The following is a 14,982-nucleotide window of genomic DNA, read 5'->3' as shown; positions in this document are numbered from 1 at the left end:
CTCACTTCGTCCCAGCTTCCCCTTCGCCCCCCCCCCCGCCCCCCAACCCCATGTCCTCCAGTCCGTTCTCTGCATCTGCATCCTTATTCTTGCCCTCTCACTGGGTTCATCAGTACCTTTTTTTTTTTTTTTTTAGATTCCGTATATATGAGTTAGCATACTGTATTTGTTTTTCTCTTTCTGGCTTACTTCACTCTGTATGACAGACTCTAGGTCTATCCACCTCATTACATATAGCTCCATTTCATTCCTTTTTATGGCTGAGTAATATTCCATTGTATATATGTGCCACATCTTCTTTATCCATTCATCTGTTGATGGGCATTTAGGTTGCTTCCACGTCCTGGCTTTTGTAAAGAGTGCTGCAATGAACATTATGGTACATGTTTCTTTTGGGATTATGGTTTTCTCCGGGTATATGCCCAGGAGTGGGATTACTATAACCAGTCATTTCTTAAATCACTTCTTTAGTTAGAAAGAGAACACTCACACTGGTGACTTACAGGGTATGAAATAGGCCCAACTGAAGAATCTAGACGCTAATCTGAGATCAGACAGCAATCAGTTCTCTGAACAGCAACCACTGCACTTAAAGCCTGTTAAAAATTATAGATAATAGACGTATCTGAAAATTTGTATTAGCCACTAGTTTTGTTTTGTTTTTTTCCAAGAGAGTGTGCCGAACCATGGCTTGAACTGTACCTTTATGGTGATTAATAACTCAGCAGCACACTAACTGCGGTCAAAGTCATTTCCTACTTCAAAAAAGTATTTACCATGAAACCAAAGGATATGAAAGCTCCTCGGATGAAAGACACCATCTTATTGGAGCAAAAGAAAGCACAGATAGTTACCACACATGTTTAAAATACCACCTGGTTATTTCAGTGGTACTTTGGGATGTGTAAATCAGCCACATCACTGCCAGAAAGAATAAGGCTGAGGACAGAGTTGCTATGGAATGTGGACCTGGCACAAGCTCACATCCAGGTGGCATTTCACCTATCCTTCCAGCACACGTGGAAGCCCCTATGACACCACCCCCCACAACACCCACCCAGCCCCATCACCCCCTAGTTTGTGAGAACTGCTGCTTCTTGGGCTGCCTGAATTTTCACTTGCTGCCAACGGGATTCTGCTTTTATCTGTAAGAAAACCCAGAAGTTTTTTTACCCAGAAGCTCACTTTAGTAATTAGTGTCCTTTGGCTCTAATCTGGGGAGTGGGACCTGCCCAGTTACTGAGGAAGAGACCGGTACTGCCAGATGCCACTGGGAACTCTGCCTCTCACACCCAGTTCTTCCAGATAGCTTGGATCAGCGCTTCTAATCAAGCTCACTTTGACAAAGAAGAGAAAGAGCATTTTCCAAGACAGCCTATAACTCTCTTGGGTAACTTTTTTGTTTCTCTGTTTTGACTTCTTACCTCAATCATATCTACCCATTCTTGTACAGTAAGAAAGCTTTTCTCACATGTAACATCACACAGCAGCAAAACACCATCTGCTCTCCTGAAGTAAGACGTGGCAATACTTCTGAATCTGAGAGAAAAGCACATAAGGAACGGTTCTAATCAGTCAGTCAGTTTGGTGCTGCCTCCTTCGTCTCTTTTAGGCTCACTTTTTTCTCATCTTCTAAAATAAGCTCCAATTGAGAAGCATCTAATGGCAGCCTATTACTGTGAAATAGCCATTCCCATGGCCTAGAATGACCTGGTGAAAAGTAACATGATAAGAATCTGGGCTAGTAATTTAGAAAAGCCAATCATTCTCCACCAAACAAACCCAAGAAAGCCTACAAACCCCAGAGCATGGCCAGGACAAGGTTGAGAACATAATTTCTAAAACTTCCAGCCTCAACAACAAGCTACCAGATCCCATGTGTGGGACACAGAGATGGATGGAAGGAAAAGCACATCAGAGAAAAATTGTTTTGGTAGTAGTGGGTAGGGAATATTGTGGGTGGGAGAAGAATTCACCACATGAAACACCACAGGGCACATACACAGGGTGCGGGGGAAGAGCACACTCCTACCCACAAGTCCTAACTTTAAATCAGGTGCGGCACTTTACAGGATCTTAAACAGGGCCACGTCAACCACACATTTTTTAAATGGCTTTTCTGTGCAAACCTCAGCAGAACTCAAAGCATTGTAGAAAGCACTTGCCTCTCCTGCCCAGCAGTATCCCAGTGCTGCAGTACTGTTCGCTCTCCATCTATGATGAGAGTTTTCTTTTCAAAATCAATTCCTGGGACTTCCCTGGTGGTCCAGCAGGTAAGACTCCATGCTCCCAATGCAGGTGGCCCAGGTTCGATTCCCTGATCAGGGAATGAAGTGCCCGGATACCACAATTAAGAAGTCCACATGCTGCAACTAAAAGATCCTGCATGGCAAGACGAAGATCCCCTGTGCCAGAGCCAAGACCTGGTGCAGCCAAAACAAACAAACAAACAAAGAAAATCAACTCCTGAAAAAAATATAAGAGCACATGGAGAACACAATGTAAATAATTCCACTGGCTTTTACTTTCAAGCCCTCTTTGGAATAGACAAGGGCCAATAAGCCAAAGTTCAGCAAGGTAGAGAGAAATGAACCTGGCCTTCAAGAAGAGTGATCTTCACAAACTAATTATAGGTCAGACCACACACAGGTGCACAGTCTGGAGGTTGGCTGACTTGGGGAGGGATCTGCTCTACGGACAAAAAAAAATCTACATTCTATTTGCCCATGTAATTAGATGGACTCAGTTATATCTGCGCGTGTGCACACGCACATAAATATACCTATGGGTATACATATATATTATATACGCAGGCACATTCTGCATATGTATATGCATACATGTACACGTATATGATACTATATATGCCATGCTCGCTAGCCACCGAACCAATATCTTTTTATGAATCAAACTGAACTTTCACATTTGCTATCTTGAAGGGTGTAACAGAGAACCACAAGCTTACAAAGACACCCACTGTGAAGAGGGTGATCAATCTGTTCTAATGTTTCCGGTTATCGAAATAAGAACTCTTTAGATGAAGAAGAAAAAATGATAATTTGCATATTTTTGACTCCTTTTTCTGATCATTATGCAGATTTGGGAAATCAGGACACTACTTTTTCCTTGTTCTGAGAGGTATTACTCATACATTCCGTTGTGAAGGAGGGGAGGGAACATACACCTAACTATGATTTTGACCATAATGGCAAAAAGGCCATCAGGAAGATCACGTCATCAGCATCAAGTGACACCTGATCAGAAAGGCTTTCCTTGGGCACCCTGTGTAAAAGTGTACCTCTCCCAAAGCCCTTTTTTTTAAATTTGCTTTTCATCAATTTCCCTCCTTTGGGATGTAAGTTCCTTGCAGGCTGGGATTCAGTCGACTTGGTTTATTGTGTACCCGTAGTCCTACAACAGTATGTGACTCACAGCAGGACTCAGGAGATGCATGGTGCAAAAATGAATCTGTCATCTCTGGCTCTAAACTTGGTTTGGTCGATTTCACTGGGTAAGTAGATACCTAAGTCCTCTGTTAGTCTTCCTTTCCCAAATTTAGGCCTTAGCCAAAACAGAGGAGGACTATTCATTCTACAGGCAAGGACAGACACACACACACCCCTATATAGATATGTATTATACAGAGAGAGAGAGAGAGATCTGTTTATCTGTGTAGATAATCCCTAAAGAAAACAGAATCAAGCTAAAAATGGTCTTTTTCCAATTATCCACTAAAAAAGGAACCACACCCAGAGTAGCACTTTTATTTCCTCAAAATGCATCCTTGCAAAGTCCCACGAGGAAACCCAGCTCTCCCACTGCAGCGTCGTCAGCCAGCACAATCCTGTAAGCCTTCTGTGAGCTGCAGGATTTATGGTCATCGTCCACCATGTCCATCTAGAAGAAGGAAGCCACAGTACCTGACAAAGGTAGTGCCAGCTTTCTTCCTAGTGAGTTCTATGGCACGAAAATGAAGTGTTCATGAATAAGAGTGCCTCTGAAACCACCTGCCTGTGGTGAAAGGGCCAAGATGGGCTTCCTTGCAGAGCTAACGGTGCTGCCTTCACTAGCAGACCCTGGGGCTTCCAGTCCAGGATGGAAGCCACATCTTCTGAGCCACACGTCTCTTCATCCCTTACATCAGGAACCTGTTTTGTGGGGTTTTCTTTTAAGTCAGCCATTATAAAGCAAAATCTTTCATTACACATATACACCACAAAGTAAAAAGAAGAAAAATATGCACCTGAATCTACAGTCAATGCTGTTATGGAACAAAGTGGCCCCAAAAGGAAACCTGTGAGAGTTTTCCCTTACTTCATAGAGAAAAACAGTCTATGTTTCACATGTATGACCTTTAAAACAATGCCCATGACAGATAAAGGTCAAATGGGGTGATATATGTATTTCTACTGAAGAATGAACCTAGGAGAGCAGTGATTTCAGGGCTCACATCTGTGTCTGAAGTGTCACTCCCAAAGTTCTCCTACAAGCCGCGCAACCTCCAGAATCCCCTCTGGTGCTTGTACTCCACCTCTGAGTCATACTTGGAATCTCTTAGGGTAGACAAGCCGCTCTCGGGCAGGCTGTCATCGTCACAATTCATCCTCTGCGTGGAATCACAGAGGGCCAGTGAGTCACAGTCCTCATCCATGTAGGGAGAGTGGGATGACCTGGTGAAAAAGGAGAGGACCGCTACCTGAGGGCTGGCAATGCTGGAGATGACACAGCAGCGGAATCAGACAGCAACAGAATCAAGAAGACAATGTTCCCATCTTGAGAAGGAAAAATGGAGTTGGTGGAATCAGGCTTCCTGACTTCAAACTATACTACAAGGCCATAGTGATCAAGACAGTATGGTACTGGCACAAAAATAGAAAGGAAGATCAATGGAACAGAATAGAGAACTCAGAAGTAAGCCCAAACACATATGGGTACCTTATCTTTGACAAAGGAGGCACGAATATACAATGGAAAAAAGACAGCCTCTTCAATAAGTGGTGCTGGGAAAATTGGACAGCAACATGTAAAAGAATGAAATTAGAACACTTCCTAACACCATACACGAAAATAAACTCCAAATGGATTAAAGACCTACATGTAAGGCCAGACACTATAAAGCTCCTAGAGGAAAACATAGGCAGAACACTCCATGACATGCATCAAAGCAAGATCCTTATTGACCCACCTCCTAGAATCATGGAAATAAAATCAAGAATAAACAAATGGGACCTCATGAAACTTAAAAGCTTTTGCACAGCGAAAGAAACCATAAACAAGACTAAAAGGCAACCCTCAGAATGGGAAAAAATAATTGCCTATGAAACAACGGACAAAGGATTAATCTCCAAAATATACAAGCAGCTCATGAAGCTTAATACCAAAAAAGCAAATAACCCAATCCACAAATGGGCAGAAGACCTAAATAGACATTTCTCCAAAGAAGACATACAGATGGCCAACAAACACATGAAAACATGCTCAACATCACTAATCATCAGAGAAATGCAAGTCAAAGCCACAATGAGGTATCACCTCACACCAGTCAGAATGGCCATCATCACAAAATCTGGAAACAACAAATATTGGAGAGGGTGTGGAGAAAAGGGAACTCTCCTGCACTGTTGGTGGGAATGTAAGTTGGTACAGCCACTATGGAAAACAATTTGGAGGTTCCTTAAAAAACTACAAATAGAACTTCCATATGATCCAGTAATCCCACTCCTGGGCATATACCCAAAGAAAACCATAATCCCAAAAGAAACTTGTACCATAATGTTTATTGCAGCACTATTTACAATAGCCAAGACATGGAAGCAACCTAAATGCCCATCAACAAATGAATGGATAAAGAAGATGTGGCATATATACACAATGGAATATTACTCAGCTATAAAAAGGGATGAGATGGAGCTATATGTAATGAGGTGGATAGAACTACAGTCTGTCATACAGAGTGAAGTAAGTCAGAAAGAGAAAGACAAATATTGTATGCTAACTCACATATACGGAATCTAAAAATGGTACTGATGAACTCAGTGACAAGAACAAGGACGCAGATACAGAGAATGGACTGGAGAACTTGAGGTTTGGGAGGGGGCGGGGGGTGAAGGGGAAGCTGAGACGAAGCGAGAGAGTAGCACAGACATATATATACTACCAACTGTAAAACAGATAGTCAGTGGGAAGTTGTTGTATAACAAAGGGAGTCCAACTCGAGGATGGAAGATGCCTTAGAGGACTGGGGTGGGGAGGGTCGGGGGAACTCGAGGCAGCGGAGTCAAGGAAGGGAGGGAATATGGGGATATGTGTATAAAAACAGATGACTGAACTTGGTGTACCCCCCAAAAAATAATAAATAAAAAAAAAAAAAAAAAGAAGACCAATGTTCTCATTCTTGCCAAGAGCCACAATGTATTCCATGATTAAACATCAGGGGACATCAAATGCTCAGAGCAGTATCATTTCATTCTATGCAACGATCAATTAAAATAAAGACATTTAAATCAAACATTTAATAAATGAAGCTATTTTTTAATCACATTCTTTATTTCCTGATACAAAAAGAATTAGAATGCCCAGAATGCAAATGCAATCTCAAGCTGTGTTAAGAAAAATGTATATAGAACATGTGAACCTTTCTACTCTAATGTGGTCAGACCATATTCTGAACAGCATATCCATTTCTGGATAATATCTTTACTGAAAAGGGATGCCAAGAATCCGGATGAGAAAGGCAACTGATGATGTGAGACTTAAAACCCTCAGGTCAGTGCACTTGGCTTAAGTTGTAACAGTTTCTCTCTTCAAATACTTGAAGAGCTGACACAGGAAGAATACATTCTCTCAGGTTGCACAAGACAAAATAAGGGCCAGCTGAACGTTTCACATCTCTAATCAACGTAGTGAGAAATGACAGGCAGTTAGAAATGTGTGGCCCTGGAATAGTTGGACACCTGAGATGAGTTTTCTGCCACTAAGTGGTGACATGTCTGGAAAGACTTCTAGGGCAGAGGTTTCACAGGGAGATGCCTCACACAAAGGCTGGAATCCTGACTCCTATGGCGTTTTCCACTTTGGAAACTCTAACATATTATAAGTGAGAGAGAAATTAATATCAAATGGAGAATCAAACCACATATCTCCTTATTTACTTTTGTTTTTCCATTGATTCTCATAATAATCTAAGTTTATACTGAAATTAAAACAATGGCTACAACTTATTTAGTCCCTACTCCACATTGGGCACCATCCTAACCACTCGGCATACCTGATGTCATCAGAAAGAGGCGGGTACGCAGGTCTCTAGATATGAGAAATAATAAGAGATGGGTGTTCTTAGAAAAGAGAGGGTAAAGAAGTTCATTTGTATCTTTTTTTTAAGATTCCACATATAAGCGATATCGCATATTTGTCTTTCTCTGTCTGACTTATTTCCCTTAGCATGATAATCTCTAGACTCACAGACTCAGAGAACAAACTGATAGTTACCAGGGAAAGGGGTGGGGGCATAGATTGGGAGTTTGGGATTGACACCTACACACTGCTATGTTTTAAACAGATAGCCAACAAGGACCTACTGTATAGCACAGGGAACTCTGCTCAATATTCTATAACCTAAATGTGAAAAGAATTTGAAAAAGATACATGTATATGTATAACTGAATCACTTTGCTGTACACCTGAAATTAATACAACATTGTCAACTATATTCCTATACAAAATGTAAAAATTTTTTCAAATAATAAAATAAAATTAAAATAAATAAAAAAATAAAAGAGAGGGTAATCTTAAATACAAGTATAAGCCATATAAATCTGAAAAGTCAGAAGTATTTTGGTGCGATTAGCAAATGTTTAAAATTAACTAAAAAAGGTAATTTAACCACCAAACTCTCTCTAAATACGTTGCCCAATTATAAAGTCTTTACCCTTGCACAGGAATTTCATGCCATATCTCAGTCTAGCTAGCCAGCTGCGTGTGTGTACATTTGTGTACATTTTTTCCCCTTGTCTCATCATTTATGAAACTCTCCTTCTGAAACTGATTTTATATCAATCTGTAAGAAACCTAAGGAAACCATTCTCATCAAAACATAGAACAAATTCAGCTCCATGTCATTATTAGTCAGAATGTTATTTATTTTTTAACCTATTCATATTTTTGATAGGGAATGAAAGAGAAAATTCCTGAACTGAAATATCAACTCCATTAAAATATAGAATCTAAATTAAAAATATAGGTATAGCTCAGACTTTAAGAAAGTCTGATCTAAGCTAGTGGGAAGCTGCTGCATAACATAGGGAGATCAACCCGATGATGGGTGATGACTTAGAGGGCCAGGACAGGGAGAGTGGGAGGGAGTTGCGGGAGGGAGGGGATATGGGGATATATGTATAAATACAGCTGATTCACTTTGGTGTACAGCAAAAATTGGCACAACAGTGTAAAGCAATTATATTCTAATAAAGAGCTAAAAAAAAAAAAGTCTGATCTAAAAAACTCAACTTATATAAATACCCTTTTAAAAGTAAACTATTCTTATCTGCCCAGACAGTATTTTCATTATAATTAAATATGTAAAAATATAAAATGTTATATTTTTGTTAGAGTTCTTAGAAAAAACACAAAACTAAAACAAATATACAAGCCAAAATCCAATAAGGCCACAAAAGCAATACAATTAAATTTATGAGATGCTTTTAAGTTTTTTAAAAAAATTTTTATTGAAGTATAGTTGATATATTACATAAATGACAGGTATACAACATAGTGATTCACAATTTTTAAAGGTTATACTCCACTTATAGTTATTGTAAAATATTGGCTATATTCCCCATGTTATACAGTATATCCTTATAGCTTATTTTACACCTAATACTTTGTACCTTTTAATCATCTACCCCTCTATTGCCCCTCTCCCCTTCCCCCGCCCCACTGGTAACCACTAGTTTGTTCTCTGTATCTGTGAGTCTGCTTCTTTTTTGTTATATCCAATAGTTTGTTGTATTTTTTGGGTTCTACATATAAGTGATATCACATAGTATTTGTCTTCCTCTGTATGACTTATTTCACTTAGCATACTGCCCTCCAAGTCCATCCATATTGCTGCAAACAGCAAAACTGTATTTTTTATGGCTGAGTAGTAGTACTCCATTGTCTATGTAAACCACATATTCTTTATCCACCCATCTTTGATGGACACTTAGGTTGTTTCCATATCTTGGCAATTTTAAGCAATGCTGCTGTGAACACTGGGGTGCATGTATCTTTTCAAATTAGTGTTCTGGGGTTTTTTTTTTATCTATACCCAGAAGTGGAATTGCTGGGTCACATGGTAGTTTTAGTTTTTTGAGAAACCTCCATTCGGTTTTCGAGAGTGGCTGCAACAATTTACATTCCCACCAACAGTGCAGGAGGGTTCCCTTTTCTCTACATCCTCATCAACATTTGTTATTTGTGGTCTTTTTGATGATAGCCATTCTGACAGGTGATATCTCATTACGGTTTTGATTTGCATTTCCCTAAAGTTTACCAATGTTGAGCATCTTTTCATGTGCCTGTTCACCATCTGCATTTCCTCTTTGGAAAAATGTCTGTTCAGTTCTTCTGCCTGTTTTTTACTCAGGTTGTTTGTTTTTTGGGGGGTTTTGTTTTTGTTGTTCTTGTTTTGATGTTGAGTTATATGAGCTATTTATATATGTTGGGTATTAACCCCTTATGAGTCATACCATTTGCAAATACTTTCTCCCATTCAGTAAGTTATATTTTCATTTTGCTTATGGTTTCCTTTGCTGTGTAAAGCTTTTAAGTTTAATTGTTTCTTAAAAACAAACAAACAAAAAAAAAAAAACATTGGAAGCTTCCAGTTCAATATGGTAGACAGAACACATGAATTTGTCTTTTTCCCCTTTTGAGACCTCATTAATATGAAATTCCAAAGGAAATAAACCAACAAAAGTTAAAAAGAATGGAAGAAGGGCCCATTAGCAGTCAAGTGATTGAAACACATTGCTGGAAAAATGAAACTGGGTGGCAATGTGCTGAAAAGGGAAGAGTTGGGGGAAAGGAGGTCCAGAAGATATGTGTTGAAGGTTCTGTTGTAGAGCAAAGAAGAGACAACTGGTCATGCAGAACCCCAGACAGTGAGAAGGGGGCTGAAAATAGAGATTAAAATTGTACATTAAGACACACTGCCTCTCAAGCAAATAGCTGCTCTTACCCTAGGAAAGAAGACCAGATAAGCCAGAGTTGATTCCAAAGGCAACAAGACAGGGTTTGTCTTTTTAAAAAAATAACTGAACAATTCCCAGAAGGAAAGCTAAGGCTTTTCTCTGAACATCCATACCCCATGCACCTAGGAGCTGGGGTCCCATGTCTGACAGGCACCTTCACACACAGAGCTCCAAGGAAGACCACCTTTCAGGGGAGACACCTTGAGGTAAACAGATCTATTTGCCTAGCTGCACAGGAATTCTACATCAGCTACCTAAAATGATCTGAAATTCCAAGATGACATCTGAGTAGCAAGTTCAAAAAGCAATCAATCCAATAAGAATTGAAATTTCCTGGACTCCAAAATTAATATTTTCAAGGAGAAAAAAACAAATTCCATTAACTGGAAAGAATAAGTAACTTGCAAGGTATCAGTGATATCATGAAGATGGCAGAGTTTCTTTTTACAAGAAACCAAAAACTCAACCACAGAATCCAAGAGAAATAAGCAACTTTATAAGAAAGTCGTGATCCAAACACAAAACCAATTAAGAGTTACCAAAACGTGGAACTGGGGACTTCCCTGGTGGCACAGTGACTGGGAGTCCACCTGCCAATGTAGGGGACACAGGTTTAATCTCTAGTCAGGGAACATCTCACATGCCACGGAGCAACGAAGCCCGTGCACCACAGCTACTGAGCCTGCGATCTAGAGCCGGAGAGTCTCAGCTACTGAGCCTATGTGCCACAGCTGCTGAAGCCCGAGCACCTAGAGCCTGCGCTCCACATCAAGAGAAGCCACCTCATAGAGAAACCTGCTTACCACGGCCAAGAGTAGCCCTGGCTTCCTGCAGCTGGTGGAAGCCCACGCAGAAACAAAGACCGAATGCAGCCCAAAATAAATAAATAAATAAATAAATTTATTTAAAAACAAACAAACAAAAAACATGGAACTGGCAGTACATAAAGGGGATTCATCTGACCACAAAGCTAGGAACCTTCTCTTTTGAGTGGCACAGAAATAATGACTGGAGAGAAAGAAATGAGTTTCTCAGAACCAATGGCATAAGGTATTGACAATTATACTAAATTTGCAAACTTCTGTATAGTTCTTTACAGCCTTTAACATGCTCTCTCATAAATCATCTCTTACTCTCTTGCAACCTATCAGGCAGGCAGGAAGTCTGGTATACGCAAGAAAGCACCAGCAGTGTAAATACAGAAAGACAACCCACTGCTTATTAGCTGGGTGACTTTGAACAAGTTATTAAACCTGGAACTCACTGTTCTCATCTGTAAAAGTGGGAAATTTGCACTTTCCTCAGAGAAAGTTTGAGAATTCGATGTTTTTAATTATGAAAAAGAGCTTAATAAACTACAAAGTCAATAAAATGTCAGTTATTATGGTTAGGACAGTTTATCATTAATCCCCTTTTACAAATGAGAAGCTAACAATCAGCATGATGAAGCCAACTGTTCCCCATATTACAGGCAGAAATTGGCACGTCTTGATAAGGACTCAGGTCTCATCACTGACTCTCACTGTTCAGAGTCTACTAGTCTTCATCATATGCTGTATCAGGGCAGGAAGCTCTGTGTCTCCTCTTGCAAACACCCTCTTAGTCTAAAAATTTGGGATGACATGGAAATAAGTAAAGATAGTGTCTAGGAGAATCTGCGACTCTAGCATAAAGCAAAAGATTGGTCCATTCGAATTCTGTAATAAAAGCTTAGTATATATGGTCTAACGACCTCTGGAAATCAGATATAAGGCTGACATTGATAATATCTTTCCAAGAAGGATACTGGGCAGAATTCTTAATAATTCCAGAGGTTTAAACAGCAATAACCCACAAAATGCAGTTAATTGTCAATCTCATTCAGTATAAACACTGGTATAAACATTAAAGGTTATCATATGAACAACCAGAAAAGCAAAGTAATGTGCCCAAATCTCACAATGCCACTTTCAGGGATGATTATTTTTTAGGTACCCATTTTCATTTCAGCTAAGATATTTTCATTAGTTATGGAGACAATCCTCATGCAGGAAGTGAATCCAGTACTGTACTGGAGCCAATGTGTACCAGCAAGTGAGAAGCTCTTCCCAAACTCTGTATGTCAACTTGGTAGCTTGAAATCGGTCATGGTGGGAGTATTTATACCATGAAAATCATCACATGCTACAAATCCCTCCTTCCCTTCCTCCCCTCTCCAGTGCCTGTTGTTAAACATGTATCAGGCACAGCAGAGTGAAACAGACCCTACTTATTAGAAACCAAACAGAGCAAAGGCCAAACCCAATCACACCTTTGCTTTCCCTTCAACAGGTTCTCTCCTACTTCTTGCTGACCGGGGATCCTCTAGATCTTGAACTTTCCGCAGAGGAGAGAAATATTCATTTCATTTAAGAAACATTCACGGAATACATGCACCTTGCAGTAAGCTGGGTGTAGGGCTACATGACTGGGAAAGACCATGTTCCTACTATCATAAGCAGACAGTCTACTGGACACCTGGGACTTGAGGGCACTTGGTTGGTAAAGACCAAGAAAGAAAACTGAGGTTTGACAGACAACTGTTCAAGAAATTAGAAACATTTATTAGATATACACAAAAGACATGCTACCCTTAGAAACAGAAAAAGAAATTGGGGGCCTTTAAAAAATTTTTTTTGCCAAGGAGTCCAATTTGATTCTGAAATCTGATCCGTCTGCTGCTTCAATATGATCCCGTGTGTTTTTAGTTGCTAATAGTTTAGACACTGAGATACTGAAGCTATCCCTCAAAGTCCAGCTGCTACACACCTACCTTTTTGAATGTCTTTATCATCGCTGTAGATCTCCCACTTCTGCTTTACACTGACATCTGAGGTCACTGAGGGCTTCATCAGCTTTGCATTTTTCCTGAAAGAAAAAAAAAAGATTCTGTTGACTTAAACAGGTTCTTCAAAACCCTGTAGGTGAGAAACATTTTGTGCCAAATTAAGGCCGACCCCAAATCTCCTACAGATGGTGAGAAGGGATAACGGAAGTAACCAGATGCCCAGCACTTGCACGATGGAAACCTGCAGGAGTGAAAGAACTGGGGAATCGCACAGTCTACTTATACACATCACCTGGGGTGAAACCCTTACGACCACTCCTCAACTGTGACAGAGGGCTGCAGCACATCAACTAACTAGCTAATTATTACTGTTCTGTTTAACTAAAAGCTATGGCACAGCCAAGGGCCCCAGTGCTTGCCTGAATCCTACCATGTCATCGGGACTCAGGAAGGCCTGGTGGGTTTACTGTTTTTCCTAGAGCTTATACCTTATCCAAATTCAAATCACATCACCTGCAAATTTCTATGCACGTGCTGCCCCTTAGGCTGTGCGCAGAGAATGGCAGAAGGGCACACCAGGAGGTCAGGAGCTGAAGCTCTCATGAGCCCAGATAGCTAGGAATTTTTTTCTTTTAACACATTATGGAAATGTATATCCTCTGTTCAGTATTCAAACAAAGTTTTAAGTTTATAACTACTGGAATTGAGTGTAACAAGACCTAAATAAATGGAGAATATAAAAGATTTGTGGATTATTCATTATTATTAAGATGCCAATTCTCCCCCAATTGATCTATAGATGCAATTGAAGTCCAATTAAACCCCCAACAGGTTTTTTTGTTTGTTTGGGGTTTTTTTTTTTTTTTTTAAGAAATTGACAAGGTGATTCCATGGAAATTAGAGGACCGAAAATAGCCAAGACAACTTTGAGAAATAAAAAAATCAAAGAACTAATACTACTTGATTTTAAGACTTATCATAAAGCAATGGTCATCAAGACAATGTAATACTGGCATAAAGATAGACAAATCCATCAATGGAACAGAACAAAGAGCTCAGAAATAAAGCCAACACAAATACAGAAAACTGATTTTGAACAAAGTGTAAAAGCAATCCAGCAGAGAACAGATAGTCTTTTCAACAAATGAGTTGGAACAATTAGATATGCACATGCAAAAAAAATATGAACTTTGATCCATACCTTGCAAAATGGATCCTAAATGTGAAACATAAAAAAATAAAACTTACAGAAGAAACATAGAAGAAAATCTTGGCAAACTTGGGTTAGGCAAAGATTTCTTAAATACTGAAAGCATGTTCCATGAAAGAAAAAACTGACAAATTGGACTTCATCAAAATAAAAAATTTCTACTCTCCAAAGATGCTGTCTTATATTCTTTCCTCTCATTTTATTCACAAGAAAATTCTGGTTTAGAGAGCCATTTCTATGGTCACTCTACTTTCCTATCTCATTCCCTCCAACCTTCCCATCTTCTAAAAACTCTTAGGGTGCTCACTTCCCTCAAATATCTTGCACAGCACCCAACACACAATACATAAATTTTCAACAAAGGAGACACATATGTTATCTTGGTCAACTTCACATCATCCCATCCCTTAGCTTTTTTTTTTTTTTCTTCAATTTTTGAGACTGAAGAGTTGAGAACCAGATTTATCCCTCCCTAGTCATAGTATATTTTAATATGTCTCTGCTCAAGACCAAAACTTTTTGTATATCCTATTTAGAAGTCAAACCCTGCACATCAATCAAGGCTCTCCCAAAAGTCACCTCTTCCATGAAGCCTGTCCTACCTGATTCAACCACAAGAAATCCCTTCCCCTGCCACATCTTATCTGAAGTTCTGTGTACTGAGTTTGCTGTGGATGTTTATCTTCCCAGTTACCCTATCAGTCTCCATATCCCTTGCAGCACCCAGAGACCTG

General features: G+C 39.6%; 1 pseudogene; it reads right to left on the bottom strand.

Moving 5' to 3' along the window:
• Positions 1-1,073: 1,073 nt before the first annotated feature.
• The window catches only part of LOC130844317 (uncharacterized), a 32,672-nt pseudogene continuing 18,763 nt past the window's right edge, over positions 1,074-14,982 (bottom strand).

The sequence above is a fragment of the Hippopotamus amphibius genome, chromosome 2 (assembly GCF_030028045.1).
Source record: "Hippopotamus amphibius kiboko isolate mHipAmp2 chromosome 2, mHipAmp2.hap2, whole genome shotgun sequence".
In the NCBI taxonomy this organism is placed as follows: domain Eukaryota; kingdom Metazoa; phylum Chordata; class Mammalia; order Artiodactyla; family Hippopotamidae; genus Hippopotamus; species Hippopotamus amphibius.
Note: the sequence above shows the minus strand (reverse complement) of the source record. Positions and strands in the feature narration are given on the sequence as shown.